The sequence below is a fragment of the Phasianus colchicus genome, chromosome 9 (assembly GCF_987193195.1).
Source record: "Phasianus colchicus chromosome 9, bPhaCol1.hap1.1, whole genome shotgun sequence".
Lineage (NCBI taxonomy): Eukaryota > Metazoa > Chordata > Aves > Galliformes > Phasianidae > Phasianus > Phasianus colchicus.
This window is the reverse complement of record NC_143444.1, coordinates 15,013,192-15,029,810: the sequence shown is the minus strand read 5'-3', so window position 1 is coordinate 15,029,810 and position 16,619 is coordinate 15,013,192. Positions and strand designations below refer to the sequence as shown.

The 16,619-nt window shown below is 39.4% G+C and overlaps 1 protein-coding gene across 2 annotated transcripts in view; it reads right to left on the bottom strand.

Annotated features, from left to right (window-relative positions):
• PLPPR5 (phospholipid phosphatase related 5) overlaps positions 1–16,619 on the bottom strand; it is a 202,723-nt gene that overhangs the window by 10,127 nt on the left and 175,977 nt on the right. The window lies entirely within an intron of this gene.

Here is a 16,619-nt window from a genome sequence, read left to right as displayed (position 1 = left end):
GCATGGCCTTTTAGGCAGAACAAGAAGACTGCTCTCATGCTGCCCCGTGAAGCTTTAATGAAAGTTTGACTCAATTTTCTGAGCTATAAAATAGCAGTTAAGATGCTTGTGAAATACTACAGGAAGCATGCTTTCTCCTAGCTTAGGAAGCATAAGGAGCTCATCATACAAACCAGGACTGGGTGCACAGGTCAGTGCTACAGGGCAGGGATGGTCAATACAGTGATGTGTCCTCCTTCCCTCTTTCCCCAAAATATCCTTGCTGCTCTTTTTCTTTTACATCACAGTTTCTATCAATGTGTTTAAAACCCATAAACCTTTTTTATTTTTACTGCATCTAAACTTTTACGATTTAACATGCTGAGTATCACTGGATTCACATTTCAATTTGCAGGAAAAATCAAGTTATTATGTGATTTCTTAAACCAGCTACTCAATAATTTCAGATCATGCCCTCTACATCTTAAACTGAGAGAAGAGCTGACAGTTGTTTCCTTTATGACTTCCCCATGCCACAGACCTCTAGCATAACTTCCAAGCACTGCCCCTTTCCCAGAGGAACTGCCTTAGCCTGATACCATCTCATACAAATGCCATTTCACATCCATGCTCATAGATGCTGCTTTTCTCTATAATTTGTAGTTCTGCTGCAACCAGTCATCAAAATGCAGGCACACCAGACATGCACACATTGCCACAATTATACTTTGCATTCTTTCCTGTTTCAGATTTATTTTTTAAAGTACCACTGAATGCTGAGCTGCCATTTCATAACACTAAGAGCTATTCTGAAGGTTACTAAATAATTTAATTTCCATCAGTGTGTATATATAGGAGAATTGGCTTTTCCCCAGTGTGCATTAATTTGCATTTATTAATTCTGAATTTTGCTTGCTGTTTTTAGCTCCTAATTTCTCAGTAGTGTACAGTCCTATAAACAGGAATCCAACAGAACAGGCAGCAGTAACACTCTGAGTGCCAGAGAAAAGAACATTCAAGAAGGAGCCTCAACAGGCTTACCGGGAAGGACACAATCGTTTAAGCTTAACCAAAAATTAAGTAGCATGCATGTAATTTAAGCTTCTCTGAGAAAGGGCAATGCCTGGTTGGTTGGGATAGGAATAGCAATGTGCTTTGCATTGATTTTTACCAGCATGTTCTGCCCAAGCAGAGAGCTGCTCTCTGAGGCACTTGGAGATCATAAGCAGCAGCAGATATTTCACATCCTTCCTGAAGACAGTGGGCTACAGTTCATTATGTCGAGGATTTATTTTTCATTCACGTTCTTCTTTAGCTAGGCCATAACTTATGGAGGAAAACCTTGGTAGTCATGTAGAGGTTTGAGTCTGAGTTGTTATTCTTCTGATTTTCTAGTAGCAGTATCAAGGAAAAATGAGGTCTATTATTAAGTACAATCAAACATTGTTCTTTTTGAGTTGTGCCAATACTTCCAATACTTACCATTTTAGAAAACATATTGTGTCTTTAGCCCTATTTCCAAAGATTTTTCTGTTATGGAGTTTCAGCTTCCTTAGGCTAATACTTGAAAGTGTTTAAACTATTCTATCACTCAAAGTCAATCTGCTTATAGTTTGGATATTCTTTCTGCTGTTTTCAAGTAGCTGTGTGCAGACTGTTAGAGCCCTACCATTTAAGATGATTTCTGAAGTGCCAAGAGTCTGACTAAGAATTCAACTTTCAGCTGCTTACAGCCAAGAGCTTCATTCTGGACACCTCCTTTTCCTTCTGCAGATTTTCCCTCTGAAATTAATTAAACAGTGAAGAAGTGATTCTAAGTGTCTAAAGAAAGCAGTGCATAAACAATGCAATGTCAGTGTCTCTGTCTGTGGAGAGCCCCAAACAACAGCTCTGAGTGCTAGAAAGTTCCCCATCCAGTTCAGTGTGGCTTATTTTCAAATTCACATGAGATCGCTTTTTAAAAGCAGTGTCATTGTTTTATCATAAAAAAGAAAATTCAAAGTGTATCTGCAGTTTCCTAGCTAGGTAATCACTATCTAGAGGATATATAACCACCATAGCTTACAGGCTTCCTCTGGCAACTGCAGAGAATGGTTCCTAAGGACCTTCCACCGTGTCTCAAGACCTGTTAGAAGTGTTTGCCATGAGCAGTGAGCTCTGGCACGCAGAAGGACTGACAGGGAGGTGACTGCCCAGCAGCGTGCCAGCTGTGCAGTCCAGAGCCTCTCGCTGGGCCCAGCAGTTCAGTGATGCCTCATCTGCCCAGTGCATTGCCGCCCATCTCATTGCCATAAGATACTGGTCAGGCGCTTTTGAAGCACCTGTGACAGCACTCTCAACTTATGTACAGACACTTGGAAAGCACAGATCAAAATATTATTTAAAAGACTTTTTTTTAAGCTGCCTTTTTCTCAGAACTTGGTGTGCAAACCTCAGCTACTGGTAAGCCACAGCCTGGGTAACCAGCTTCCTCAGGCAGCACTGTGACTACATGGCCACGTTTAGCATCTGTGGTCTGTGGCTTGACCATAAAGAGGGAAAAATTCCAAGAGACAAGAAAAGGTCACTGCCTCTTTCTGTGTTACTGCTTCATAGCTACAGCCTGTAAACAATGCACTTCTCTTTTCTGCTGGACTGAAAACACATGCAAAGAAATGACCAAAAGTCTCCTCAGCGATGGAGCAGATGAGCTGTCACCAGCAAACAGTGCCACTAAGAGAGGTACAGCAGAGTCTGCGGTGAGGCCTCAGTGGCTGCGGGCACCAAGAGGCTGGAGGTGGCTGCCTCGTGCTGACACTATCCCTGCTAGGGATGACAAGCTTGAAGTGATCTATGGGGAGTTGCCCAGCCAGAGGAAGAGGAAATGAATGTGGGCACTACAACGGAGCTGCTGACCCCTGCTGCTCTCAGGCTGCAGTTGAAGTAGAAACTTTTTAAAGTATTCAGGCTTTATATGTGGAAATTCTTTCACATGCCTGATTGCTATGGGCAGGATTTCACTGACAGACACTAAAATAAGATAGTGCTGGCACAAATCACTCATGAAACCAACCTTCCAGCAGCAGCTTTGCAGGCTAGGAGGAATATCACGGAGATTTCTTTCAAATGCCCTCACACTATAATATTATTTATCAGCACTGCCTCCTGCATTGCACAACAATCCCCTGTAGCTTAATGAAGAATAGATGAGGGCAGAAGTGTATATAAGAGGATCCTCTATCATGTTATTAAGATTACTCAAAGAAAAAGAAAATGGCCAAGTAAACCTTTCTGACAAATGGAAGAGCACCTACCTGGTACCTGGTAGGACTGACTGGTGACAAAAGGACCAAATTGTACAGTCTTAGTACAATCTGGACAGCGAAGCATACTTAAAGCGCTGCCCAGCTTTCAGGCTCCCACTGAGACCATCACAACTCATTGAGGGGCTTTTTGCTGCCTGTCCCCAGCCCTGCCAGCACTGCGATGTGAGGAAGGGCCCTGTCCCACAGCAGCATCTGCTGAACACGGAGTGCTTCATTAAAATGCTTCCTGACAGAGCCTGAGACTCTCAGGAAGTCAGGGATGACCACTCAGCTGCACTTCAAGGAGACAGCCACAGACTTCTTGGGCACTTGAGAGTTTTTGGAGACCTGGAAAGTGAAACTGCATCCTGGTGTAGGTAAAGATGCATGGCTAAGGAAATGCAGAACTCCAAAAGAATGTCTTTGTTTAAAATATAACAGGAGTAATGATGAAAAGAATGATGTCAATTTTCCTACAGGCGAAAATACATACTTCTAACATTTTTTATCTAGACTGTGACACAACACTGGGTTTTCAGCAGGACTAATTCCTTTAATAATTGTATTGCTTACAAGGTTAGTTAAGAATTGAGCATTATTATGTCTGCATTAATAATCAAGAGTTGCAAGTAAGCCATTAGCTGTCAGATCCAAACCAGGATGAATTGGTTCCTTCCTTTTAATCATGGCAACATTGATACCATGTGATGGGGAGGATTCACTGGTCCTCAAGTAATAAATCAACTTAAAGGGCAACTGAACTGCCTTTTGAATTGACAACAAGAATAAATGCTTGCAAAATTTTATAACAGGATATTATTTCATCCTTAAAATTAATGTAAAGTAAATCTTCTCATAAGGCTCTTTTACAACAGAAAAGAAATAAGATTTATTATTATACGTTGTCTGGAATTGTGTTCACTTAAATCAAATGATTTCACTAGGTGTTGGAAACCTTGTCTCTAAAATGAGAGCAGAATGAGAAGCTCTGTATGTGCACAACTATCGCAAAGTTTCTTACTTTCATGTGCAGGACTGTTCATACACTCAGCGCGCTGTGTTTGGCTGTTCAGTTGTAAGCCAGAAGCAGACATCCTGATCACCTGTGTCTCCTGCCCAGGAACCCATACAATTTGCTGGGACCCCACAGAGCTTGTCCTGAGCACAGAACACTGCATACTGCCCAGATGAGCAGTTCGAGGTTTCAAGATACTAATGCCTTTTTATCTCTTTTTTTACTATTTGATAGTTGAGTTCATTCAGTTATCTTTAGTAGAATCTCAGACAAGAGAGATTCTAATACAAGCAAAAGAGAAACCCTCTGAACCTAAAACTCAGCCTGCGATTCCATAAAATAAAGCAAAAATGGAGAGTAATTCTTTAATAACCATTGAGGGAATCTAGCACCTTGTCTGCTTTGGTCCACTAGCAATACCTTTTGCAATAAATAAAAAACCTGGCAGATAATCTGTTTGCTGACAGAAAAGGAATCTAAAGCAAGGGTAGAGACAGATTTAATCCATTTTAAATTGGGTTCAAGAGAAAATAGCTGAGGCTCTTTGGAGACTATGTGCTAATTCACTAACAGGACAGTTCAGATTTTATGTGCAAATTAATTGTGACAGCTTAACGTTAGAGAAGTAAGTTGTTCAATATTTACGGGTGCCTTTGAGCATGTCATTTCATTCCTATGGTTGCACATATTTCATTACCATCTCATTATGTGGAAGAAAAATAATGAAGAATTGCAATAGGGAAGACGCAAAAACAGGAAAAGCAGCCAGTTTATATTCTGTGATGATGATCGTGCCCTTGTTGGAGGCACACATTTTTAGACAGCACACAACTGTTAGAAGAATGTAGAATTGTTACACAAATGCAGTTGTGCCTCATTCAGCCACGTATTGGTACAGCTGATGAAGAAATAGATTCCTGCTGAAGACTGAGCCTAACTTTTCTTTTATACCTGCCTTTTCTCCATTCCCAAGTTACTGTCAAAGCAGACTCTCGATACAGAAAAGCATCTGCCCTATGCAGAATATCTAATATTCTGGATCAAACTAGGAAGTCTTATCTAACTCTTGTTAACAAAAAGGGCCATGCCCTATCTGGCTAAAATGCAGAGGCACCAATATGAGAGAATCTCTGATTTCATTTTTCTTCTCCTTTTAGCATGCCTTTAGGGAGCAAAGCCACTTTCTACAGGTCGCACACTGCCTCCTGTTCAGGCCTAGCAGCTCTCTCAGGTTCAACCAGGGCTTTGGCAGCTGTGCTAGGAGAGGGGATAGGGCCCATTATGAGAGGAGCTGGCAGTGGCATGGAGAGCAGGCTGTGCTAGGGTCAGGGCATCCTGCATAGCAGCACCTCTACCACGGGCTGGAGGGAGCTGGGGGGCAAAAGAGCACTTGGTGGCATTGCTCCATGGATATCACAGTAGAGGCACAAAGATAATTGTCATCTGTCACTTGCATTGCAGTCTATGTATAAATTTCAGAATACAGAAGAGAAAAAATAGTATGAAAGGAGAAATATACCTCCCATATAATTAAAGGGTATTTGTTTTAATGATTTCCATTACATTTAGGTTGTGTTTTAACCCTTAACTCAAATGCTCTTGTTCCTCATTTATACTGGTTGCTACATAAACTGAATGCATGTTACACCTGAAGTTTTAAGGGTTGCTATGGGAATTTTGGCTTCCCTGCTCAGAAAGTCATCCGCAGTTTGACAAAGCTGATGAACATTATTGCTATATATAGAATTAGAACCATTTGTTTTACAGCTGACCTTTATGGAAAACAATATTATCTCATATCTGCTTTTTACTTTATCAAGAGTATTTATTACAACAATATTGCAAGGTTCTGAAGATTTTCCTTGGGAAAACCCTAATAAAACAGATCCAGATGTTATACTGTTCTAATTCATTACTTCTGGGACAGCTAGTTTATAGCATGCATGTAGGATCACAAATAAAATTTCCTAAAATGGGCCAGCCAAGCATCACATGGGACCACCACATTCCCATAAAGCCAGCAGGTGATGTTTAGCTCCCTCATCTGTGTGGAGAGCTGAGCAGTGAAGGAAATATTTTTTATTTTTAGTTTCCAAAAATCTGGGACCAGCTCAGAGCAAAACAGAGTTCCCTAAGTAATTCTACCTATGCAAACCTCCTGTTTTTTGGTTTGTTCATTCATTCTAGCATACATGAATATTCCTGATGTGATTATTGAGCATTCCATCACTATGCTGTGATCAAGAATCCACTGAAATGAAGGAGAACATCAAAGCTTCTATTTAGCTCTTCTAATATGATCTCCCTATTAAGCAACATTCAAATTATTAATAGTATTTGGGGAAAAACTTCTCATTAAAAATAAACTGAAGCAAAAATATGTAATGCATATCTTGACTTCACTCTTCTCTCTGGTAGTGACTGCAGTGTTATGCCATTTCTCAGAAAAAGATTAGGGGGATATTTAGGGAGGAGAATATTTTCCATTGTCTCTTCTTAAGCATCTCAGCTGCTTTCCAGCAGTAGCAACACGTGTTTAAAAGGGAAGCAATAAGGCATTAATTACAGGGCAGTGTAACAGCTACAAATGCCTATTCTACTGCTACATGTTCTCCAGAAGGATGTAATCAATTCATACTGTTTTTGAACGATGTTACATATTGTGAGCTTGTAAACAAATCTTAAAATAGCCAGCTTATAAAGAAAACTAAATCTCTATAATCAGGAGAGCTTTTCAGTTTTCCAAATTAACCCTAAAAGAAAAGTATGAAGATGGAGGTACCACAGTTTGATTATGTACCTCATACTGAACTAAAAGAATGGTAATAATTTGAAAGGACTTTATTTTTTCCTTTTTTTTTTTTTTTTTTAAATGCACAGTCATTAAACAGCACATGCAACAATTAAACGTGCTGTCAGAGATTAAATCAAAATGATGTTTCTGTAATGCCAAATGGCCACAAATTACTTGGGGTTGTAAACAGTGCGACAATGTTTTGGATTTCAGTGGAAAAAAAAACAAGAAAAGTAGCCATTGAATCAACTTTTAGTGGGCAGCACTTTGCTTGCTTTAGTTTAACCCATCTCCTTTGCCACATGCCAGCAAGACTGAGCAGAGCTGCCAAAAAGCTGATCAACGCGCTCAGAGCTTCTGCATTTGCTACAGGAGGTAATCATTTAATTTAGTGAGAGCTTCTCATCTGGATCTCCCCTTTCACAAAACATGAGGATCCCGACTATCTTTCTTATTGCTTTACAAAAACAAGTTCTTAACTATGCTAATGAACAGGGCAAGAAGGTACATCTGTATGGGAAATATTCAATCTTTTTTCAGTTATAAGCTCCTCAACAAAGTGACCAGAACTAACAGAATTAACTACAAAGTGTGTTCATCTAATCTCTTGAAGTTGCCTATGACACAATGACATCCTCACCCTGTGACAGAGAGCAAAAAAAGCTTCATGCTTTTCTTAGTCTTCAACAACATGCACATAGGAAGGAGAAAGTCTGTTGGGTCTCTCAGCCTTTCCTGTATTTTAAGTTTTATCATGTACTTCTGTAGCATATGGGCATAACTAATTACATTTTCGGAGCAGATGTGCAAAACATGGATTGATATGCCAAGGCTGGGAAATGTCCAATGAGAAGACTGGTGCACCCATGACATATTTTGTAAATGAGACATTTGCAGAAATGACGAATGTAAAGCATTTATGTCATTTTAGTATGCTATTCTTGAGGTCATGAGAACTATTTATAGACATCATGGTAAATGTATAATAAAAAATAAAGTAAGTGGAACTTACTTTATTAAATCGAGTTGAGGGATGGCATTTATCAGAGTGTGCAGCAATGGAGAAAAATATGTAACGCATCTCCCTTTCCATTCTACTTTTTGAATTTATTTTTTTTTAACTCTGGAATATGTGTTTTGTTCTGTTATTTAAAACTTGTTTCCTCTCTTATCTCTTCCACTTTCTATGCACTGTTAAAAAGGATGGTAACAAGGAAGGGATTTGGAAGGAAAAAAAAATTAACTTCCTCTCCCCCATGAAAATAAGATCAAAAATAGATATTTAATTTTGCAAATGTTAAAATGAACAGTCAGCTGGTAAAACTAATTAGAAGCTGTACACACTGCACCTGAGTGAAACAGCAACGAGAAATTAATGACATTTTTGCTTGAAGCATTATGTCAGAGCAGATTTGCCTGACCACTCAGACATGCTTAATGGCACTGCTGCTAATGCTGCGGGATGAACCTACTCAGAGCACACCAGGAATCTTATGGAGTCTGTCTTCAAAAAACAAGCTACCCCATCATGCTAGTTCAGTATTAAACTCTTGAGAAAATTCACTTTGCAAACTAAAAGTATAGCATAATTTGATATTCAACATGTCCATTTTCCCCTCACTCCCCCCCCCCAAATGTTAAGCCATTTTGTATATCAGTTCTTCTGCTCTCATAATTCCCTTTATTCAGATTGAGGTGTGTCCCCACCCAGCTATCTTCAGCAGTCTTCTTTCATTTTTAAGCAGAACCAAAGAAAGTTTGGGAAGTCTGTATATTCTCTGTTGAGAAAGAATCAAAGAGAATGAGTATTTTGCTTCTCAAAGTGATTCGTACTTGTCATATTTTTTCTCTTGGAAATCGCTTCATTATTATTCAGCTCTCTCAAATCTGGATATTCACCTTCACCAATTTTCAGATGCTTTCTCTTCATACTTAATTTCTTTCTTCATATCAAAATCCTTTATTTCCCTCCAGTACCATGTAATATTTATTATATTAATGGTAAAGCTGCATGAAAAATTAATCAACTATTTTGCCTCTTTTCCTAGTCGAGTGTGGCTCCTAATAATTTATTTGAAATATTAATTATTTGAAATATGTTACTGAATTATTTTTGCAACAAGTTCTTGGCCTGCATTGTTCAGAGGTGCTAGCAAAAACCCAAGTGGTAATGATTCAGCACTTTCATCCACCAGTGAATACAACACATTCCCCACTGGAAATTCTTCTTGTGATCCAGTGCTGAAACTGCTCTTAAATATTTACTTACAAGGTCAGGAATAGAGAAAAATATACACACCCAATAAGTGCATATTTTCAGACTGCTTGGAAAGGAAAGACATGGGAGCTAGTGGCCAAAAGAAACCCATTTAGCAGTGGCATCACCAGGAAAACTGCTGTCTGTCCTGTGACTCAATGAGCTGCCTCTTCTCCCTCCACTCTCCAGCACCACAGCACATGTTACCTAAGTGACAAGCTCCTTGAAGTGAAATGCTGTACACACGATTACGTAGCCAGCTTTGAGGAAACCTGAATGAGGTAATGCTGCTGCTAACAGCAGCAACGCTGCTGGTTGTTCCCCTTGTGGGCACTGATGCTGGCACCAGGAAGAAGTCAGCATCAGTGCTAGACTGAGGAGATTCAAATGAGAACCTCCAGTAATATTCAGGCACATATTCTTCAGACATAACTTGCAGCCAGGGCCTGGGTCTGGTGCTTACAGGGATGAGGAATACAGAGGGCTGAGCTTTCAGGAGGCTGAAATCCAGCAGGATCAGCAGGTCCTGTGCAATGCTCCTTGGCTGAAAGCAGCCCAGTCTGCTGTCACCCTCTCTCTCACCAGAGGAACAGCCACGTACAAATAAGTGTCCCTGAATATAAATCTCTCTATTATTGAGACACTCAAGGGAGTGTGGCCCTTCACCTGGGAAACGCCTTTGTCCCCAGACTCGGGATTGTTTCTGCACCTTTTTAACAGGTGGCAGTGCTTCCTTCATTGATTTGGCTTCTTCAGTGAGAAAACTGTTTCCACAGGAAAAGGATGATTACAAATTTTAGCAATATCATAGTTATTTCTTCAGGCATTCACGTGAGTACCTATGATGTAACTAGTGCACTTATTCAGATGGCCAGCATTCAGGGCCAGGGGGGTGTTTGAGTTTGCTGTTACAGTGGAATTAGTATTTACCTCTGCTCTGGGATGTAAACTATTCATGCTTGGAGGAGCATGCAGTCACAGCAAACACAGGGCTAGGCCCCAGAAAATTAAAATTCAGTAAAGCTGTTTGCAAATATTGTCAAAGTTAGTTCTCAATGACATCTCCCCTGCATTGAAGAGGTTGCATTTAATCTAATTGCTAATTAAAAGATCAATCATATACTGCTTAATATTCCCAATTTAGTACTAAATGAATATTAAATGATATAATTGCTGTCAAAGTCCCTGACCAAATTGGAAAAGGAGGCATGACGGGCCATCTTTCCCAGTGTCCTGGCTCGCTCTGCGTTGATGCCAATTTCCCATCTCCTTCTTTGGTTTGCAGTGCTGTGCAGCTAGTGCTGGATCTCTGGGTTAATTTCTCTGGGATAAAAACTGGGAAATTAAATCTCTGCATTTCTGCCACGGTCCACGAGGGGCTCCTGGCCTCTGGGAGTGTGGTCAGGGCAGCAGCAAGCAAAGGACAGTGAGGGAGAGGCTCTGCTACCATGGAGATTGGGCTTTGGGGAAGGCAGAAAGCAAGGTGCTCAGTTACACACCAAACAAGTGGGAGCTACTGGGAAGACAGCATGGAAAACGTGCATTTTTTTTCTTGCTTCTTAACATGAACTAATCATGTATTGATGTACAGAGATATAGATAAGGAAGACTATGAAGTACACAATTAATACTGAGCAGTAGTCTGTAAATGACTGACTACAGAAACTGTGACTTTTTCAAATCATGTCATTTCTTTTTCTGTTAGGCTGAGCTGTCACCCACTGTGGCCAGATTCCACGCATGAATGTGCATCCTGCAATTAATTATTCTTTTTCTGTCTGACCGCAGGAGTTGGTTTTTATAAACTGCAAATTGTCAGAATCTGATTCGCATTCAGTGCTCCTGACAGTGGTAATAATCAGAAGAATTCACTTAACAAACATGGATGATAAAATAAAATGTCACATTTTATTACATACTTTTGTTCCATCTGTCTGAGCAATTTTGAATGCCAGATTTAAAGACGTGCCAGCAGGCCATGTCTTTCAGGATGCTTGCACATGGCTGCACTGGCTTTTAGCATTTACTTTCCATTGAAGGAATCATTTGATGGCTCCATGCTCTCTCTCACGGGGAGACACGCATGCTGGCAGTGAGACACTGACCTGGGCTGCCTCCCACAGCTGACACACAACACTCCACAATGCTGTCCCAGTGGGGTTCTGCCTCCTTTTCTCAAGTTACATCTGAAGGTCAATACAAGAGCACCCCTGTGTCTGTGGGCTGTCCCCCTGCCATGTTTAGGACCAAAGAACAGTGAGGCAGTTCCCTATACACACACACACACACTTGCATCTCAAAGTTGAAATTTGCACTTATTTTCAAATATTCACAATATTATCTTCCTCTTTTTTTTTTTTTTTTTTTTTTTTAATTTCTGTTATTTCAGTTCATTTGGGTGTTTATGTGGAGATAGCTTCCACAGTGCCCTCACACTTTTGCCTCTCTTCTCCCTTGGGCCTTAATTTTCTGTACTGAATTAGAGCTGAGCTTCCCAATAGCAGCAAGTTAAACATCCATATCTGTTTCAGTGAACTAGAAAAGAAGATGGCAAATTGCTTTGGCTGGCTTTGAGATACCTAGAGTATTTTTCAGCCTTTCATTTAAAAACTGGCTGTACAATAGTAATACTCAGAGGAGGAAGTACTGGATATTTACCAAGTTAAAGCTCATTTTAAAGAAAAATAGATCAGGAAATACAAATACAGGAGCCAAATATGTCTCACATTTTAACAACCTTTGAGCAGAGATTTGCTGAAAGATGCTGAACTGAACACTTCATCCAACCACACTAAATCTTTGAGAAGACACTGATTTTTTTCCCCATCTAACCTGCTATCTTCATGCTTGATCTCTGCAAACAATGCCAGAATCAGGGCTCTTGCTCTAGAAGTAATGAGGTTATGAAGGGAAGAAACCACAGAGTACTGGGATTTAAACATAAAAACTTTGCTAACTGCAGGCTGCTATTCGTTTTGCACCCTGCCAGCGAGCAAAGCACGGATTAGCCTCACAGAAATCCCCCTGACTGCATTCCCGCCTCGAGGTGGGTTTCGATCAGACTGATTGTTCCATTAAGCTCCCAATCCGGTGAGAAGTCACACCAGTAATTTGCATGCTCATAAAAGAGTAAGCAGAGCCGTTGCTTTGAAGTTCAATTATCCATGTGCTTGTTTAAAGCAGAATATTGAAAATGCATTGTGCTGTTTGCACAGCTGCAGAGCTAAATACACAGGATGTTTGCAGGTTTGCTCTGGGAATTTCCACACAGCCAGGGAAACACAGAACTACTGTGAAGTCTGCTGATCTAAATCACGGGCAGGCATTGAAGCAGAAGCAGAGCTCTAAAGAAAGTTTATAGCTTCATTTGTGGACACTGAGGATCAATACAACAGGCCACTTAAGTGTTCATATTATGAGGTGCCAGCTGCAACTCTATAGTTAAGACTGACTTTAAGGCTAACTTGAGCATTGAATTTAAATCAGAGTTTCGACTATTATTTATGTGGATTGTGCAGTTTCTTTTTTCCTCCCCTCCAAATTTACAGTACTTTCTCATTGAGTACATGATGGACTTCCCAGGAACTAGCAAGTAAGTCAAGTAGCTAAGGTTAAAATCTGAAATAAGATTTTGTTCAGAACACTACTGATTTTTTCACATCATTTTCACTGTTAAAACTGTTATACAATAGAAAAAATAGCTGACAAACTGATTGCCAGGTAAGCTGCAGATACTGTTGTCTATGCAAGCTACTTTATATGTATTTATTATTTTATTTACCTAGGTAATTGCCATAATACTTCATGGACCCCTATTTACTGTTTTTAGCCACTTCACTACTTTTTGGCTGTAGCACTGTTGCAGACCACTGCAAAAGAGACAGGCATGACACATAGTGTTTATCTGTAAGTGAGGAAGATATTTTCATATGACTTTCACAGTTACTGCTAGTGACTAATCGGAGTTCCAGCCCAGCATCTGAGGATAAGCAGCTCTAATTTGCTGGCTGCCTGGTTATTAATCACAACAGCATCTTAACATCAAGGACTCTGCAGCCTATTGCACTTTTTAGGAGAGTGTGCTTCACTGAAACCTGAGAGAAACAGACAGATCAGATCACAGGGAAACAAAAATATTACAGTTCTGATTTTATCAAAATTAAATGACTGCCTTTGAACACACTACTCTTCCTTTAGTAAAGACAATTACAAAGGGAAATACAAGTAAGGAAGGTTTTTTACATGCAGAAAGGAATTACAGAAGTCTCGTGTATGAAAATCCAGGGTGCTTTGTACAATTGATGAATCTTTGCCACAAAAAAAAAAAAACAACCAGTGTTCCTTACATTTACAACTCTACGCATAATTAACCACATCAAAATGAAAACCCATGCAAAGCTAAATTTGGGGTCGATCAGATATTCAGCTATTTATTTCTTTTGTTTATCAGTTATTGGAAAAGCATCAGGTCCAGGTGCCATCACAGCCCCTGGTTAGACTGCACACCAATACAGAAACTGATCCAGTCTGTCTCCCCATACCACACTTAGCACTTTCACTGAAAGTGGAAACATTATACAACTTATACTAACTAGTGCAAAGCACATTAAGGTTAGAGCTCATTTCTAGCAATTGTTAAGTATCTCAGAGATGAATCTTACAACCTATGCAGAAGACTAGTAGGCCAAACTGATATTGAATGTGATAATATAGGAAGATCAGACAGTGCTCACCTCCAACTTCTTTATAGTCTCCTTCCTGACCTGTCATATTTAAATTGTCAAAATTAAATGCAGAGCAATTATGGATGTTGTCTAATCCCATGAAAGGCCAGGGGAACATGGGATACCATGGGAGTGACTCCAACATCCACTCCTTACATGATGCCCTGCTATGACTTATGTTCTATTCTTTACCTGTTTATGTACAATACACTATTTACTAGCTACACAAATCACGTTTATCCAACTTGCAATACTGCCCTGTAATAGTGATCATTCAGCTTGTACTTATATTACTAACCAAAACCACTTCTACAAAACAACCCAAACAAAGAATCTATCAGTATGAAGTGTTTGTATGTTTAGTGAGGCAGAAAGATGAAATGATGCCATGCTATTGATTTGCTCACTTCCAATCCGAACAGACCAAACTGTAAACATTTCTATTAAGTCATTTCATAGCCAAATTCTGATGCAGGATTTAGAATGCAGACTAAAACCAACCCATGTAGTCCAGTGTGTTATCGCTGGTAGGTATCAGTGCTGGATTTTCATAGAAGCTCGGGTAAGAGAAAACAAAATCCTATAGAAGCCCTTTCTTCAGTGCTATGGTTAGTTCCTCAGTTAAATTATATTGCAAAAAGCTTGAAATCCCATCTACAATAATCATGAACAATTTCACCATCTATACAACTGATTCGTTTTCTTAAATCATACTAAGCTCTTAGCAGCAGAAAAGTCTTATGGTAATAGATGCCTGGAGTTAATTTAAAAAGTCATCAGTTCTGAGCTTGTCTCACAGCAGAAATCCTTTGTACATATGACAGCAACTCCTCAGAGTTACGGCTTCTCCTCTTCTCCCTTGCTTATTTTCACCATGACCTCTTTCATTTGTTGCCACTCTAAACTGAATTCAGGCTTACTTTGGAAGGAAATGTCTGGTTTGCAAAATTCTTACTTGAGAAATGGATACATTTGGGAGAATTCCACATATAAATACAAAGGCTAATCTCATTATATGAGTTATTCACTTCAATTTATACAGTCATTTCTGTGAAATTACTCTGTACTATGTTCTGAAGAGGACAAATTGATATAGTCTTATTTCATTATCTCAACTTGAAGTGTTAATTTACAGCATTAGGAAGCAGGATTTCTGTGGGGATTTTGCACTGAGCATGGAGACTTACCATGTGCTATTTGTATCTCTCAATAATTTTCCTTTTTTTTTTTTTTTAATAGAAATTCAGTTTTCTAGACAAATTATTTGCCATGGCACACAGTGGAGTGGCTGCTGAACCCACAGGAAGGAAGGGGAGGCAGGGGAAAATCACCAGAGCAGAAGAACAAGCAATCAGAAGCCCCATAGGACCTTTGTAGAAAAGAGGAAGACTGTTGTGACGCCCTTAGGCACAGAGATCTGTAAGTGGTTATGAATGTACACTGCGCTCACTAGTGTCAGCAATAATCATTAAAATAAATACTCAGTAATTTGTTGGAAATATCTCCAAAAAGGGAACAAGGTGGATGATTGAGTAAGGATAGCTTCCCCGTTTCATTTCTTGCCCATAAGGCTCTTTCTACTCCTAGCTTCCTTAAAAAGTGAATTTTATTTTCTACCCTAGAGGGGAAAAGGAAAAATATATTATTCAGTTGGAAGCAAATTTAGTGCCACAGAAAATGTACTGATGCTGTGTCAATAAAAACAAAACCTCCACATGCTCTGTTTGGTTCTTCACCCACCAGACTGTTTCAGAGAGGAGGTGTGTGGAGGGAAACAATAGTTTAATTGGACACTGTTACCTGTAAACTGCTAGGTAGGCCCTAAGGTGTTATGAAACCACCTGTAAAACAAAAAGCATCTGCAGTAAAGAGCATGGAGAACATCATTCTTTGCTTATTTACTGCTTAGAAGTATTCTAAATCTTGTTTTTATTTCCAAGTGTTCTCAGGCTGTAAATGCACAATGTGCCATTATAACAGCTGCAGCTGACATGAAGAGAACAGAATTGCAAGTACACTTTGGAGCACTGCAGTGAATCATCTATGAGCACTGGAGTGCTGCTCCTGCATTATTTTGAATGTGTACATGCTATCAAATAAAACAAAAATATTGTTGTTTTCTGGTATTGAATTACAGCACCATGGGCAGGTTGGACAGAAACAAGAAAAGGATAACCAGGGTAGTTCTGTAGTCACAATACTTTAACAAAGTTTATGGGGGTTTATGTTACCTGAAAAAAAAAAAAAAAAAAGACAAACTGATCTCAAAAGGAATTTCATTATATTAATTACACTATAGAGGATGCTCTGCTTTTGTGTGATTTGATTGTTTTAAAGTGTAATTGCTACAGGGTTCTATAAATTAAATACTCAATTGTTTAGACAAAGAAGCATAAATGACCACAAATGTATTTAAAACTATTTTTAATAAAAGCTTGCTAGGTTCTGTGGATGACTGATGATGAGGACTGTAAAGCTGCCACTTAAATGAACACTTGAACATCAGAGAAACATTCTCATGCTTGCATACAAGCACAGATTTTTTTTCTAACATAGGAGTATTGTT